This window comes from Charadrius vociferus, unplaced genomic scaffold (assembly GCF_000708025.1).
Source record: "Charadrius vociferus isolate BGI_N301 unplaced genomic scaffold, ASM70802v2 scaffold2, whole genome shotgun sequence".
Lineage (NCBI taxonomy): Eukaryota > Metazoa > Chordata > Aves > Charadriiformes > Charadriidae > Charadrius > Charadrius vociferus.
In genome coordinates, this window is record NW_009647595.1 from 4,217,418 (window position 1) to 4,219,448 (window position 2,031).

Sequence of the window (2,031 nt, forward strand, 5' to 3'; positions counted from 1 at the left end):
AATAAAACAAGCATTCAGATGGAACAGTCAACTTTTACTAGAGCAGCTGTATCCTACCCAACCCTGGGTTAATCAATAACTTCTGTCATTATTTAAATTCTAGTCATTTCAAGGTGGGGCGTATTCATCATTACACGGTGGCTTTATTATCCCTACTATCTAACATCACATCCTGTTGGGTCATGGAGCTGGATGGTTTCTCCAAAAAAAAAATCAGGTTTTCACAATATAACCCTTGAGATTATACATACTCATTTATCTTACTGTTATTACAATGATTTAAAACATGTAGCTATGGTAGTACCCAACATGAGCTTTCCAAACATTTTAGAAGGAAAGATGCCTCCTCTGAAGAGTTTATATTAGATCTTCTGGGATTTAGTGGTATTTAATATGTCATTGAGGACCTTCACCTCCTACAAATATTTCAAACAGAATCTCACTGCTTTTACTGGATTTATGCGGCAAGGTTTTGCCAGCGGGGGGCGTTGCAGGGGTGGCTTCTGTGAGAAGAGACCAGGGGTTGCCCCCATGCTGGAGAGAGCCAGTGTCAGCTGACTCCAAAATGGATCCACTGCTGGACAAAGCTGAGCTCCAACAGCAACACTGGTGGTGGCTCCGTAATAACACTTAAGAAAGGGTAAAAAATATTGCACAGCAGCTGTGAGAGGAATGAGAAGAATGTGAGAGAAACATCCCTGCAGACACCAGGGTCAGTAAGGAAGGAGGGGGAGGAGGTGTTCCAGGCACTACAACAGAGGTTCTCTTGCAGCCTGTGGAGAAGACCACGGGGAAGCAGGTTGTTCCCCTGCAGCCCATGGAGGACTGCAGTGGAGCATATATCCACGCTGCAGCCCATGGAGGACCCCATGCTGGAGCAGGTGGATGTGCCCTGAGGGAAGCTGCAGCCTGTGGAGAGCCCATGCTGGAGCAGGCTCCTGGCAGGTGGCGTGTGGAGAGGAACCCACACAGGAGCAGGTTTTCTGGCAGGACCTATGACCCTGTGGGGGACCCACACTGGAGCAGGGGAAGAACACGAGGAGGAAGGAGCAGCAGAGACAAAGTGTTATGGACTAACTGCAACCCCCTTTCCCCATCTCCCTGCGCTGCTCGTGGGGAGGAGTTAGAAAAGTTGGGAATGAAGGAGTGAAGTTGACCCTGGGAAGAGGGAGGGGGAGGAAGGTGGTTTTAGTTTTGTCTTTGTTCATCACTATCCTACTCTATTTTCAATTGGCAATAATGTAAATTAATTTCCCTAAGTCAAGCCTGTTTTGCCCATGACAGTAACTGGTGAACAATCTCCCTGTCTTTATCTCAACCCATGAGCTCTTTAATCTTATTTTCTCCCCACTGTCGAGGAGAGGGGGGGGGGGTAAGAGAGCAGCTTGATGGGCACGTGGAAACCAGCCAAGGTCCTGCTTTAGACCTCAGGTAGGACACCCAGAGAAAAATAAGAAAAGAAAAGAAGTGCACTTGAATTTATAGCCGTTCAGGGGAAAACAAAAATATCTATGTGATTACCTAAACAGTAAGCAAAATAAAATCACTGTGTTACTTAAAATGCAGCAGTAATTCTAGGTTTTAAGTGGTTTGACAGGCAGCACTTTCCTGCAAAGACCTTGCTACTATTCAAACACACTTAAAAATAAATTATCAGCTTTGATCATGGTGTTTCAACAATCAAATGTGAGTATGAGGAATTTTATCCAGAATTCAATGCTTTGTGGTAACATACTGTCTCAAAGGCATCTTCAAAGCCTTTACTGAGCTGGGAACTACCCACTTCTTTCATAATATTTTTGGGAATAAAGCTGTCCCAACTGACATTAAAGGAAGTACTGAAGTTGGAGACAGAGCAACTGTAGGGTTTCTCTGGAATCTGTCAGGTTGGAGGGCATTTATAAGCTCAAATACAGACTGGTAATCCTACTGCTTTTACTGGTTGTGAGTGAAATACAGCAGCCCAGAAGGTGGAACTCATTACAGGAGATTGAGTCACACTATATTGTGCTGTGCATGCAAATGGTCTAT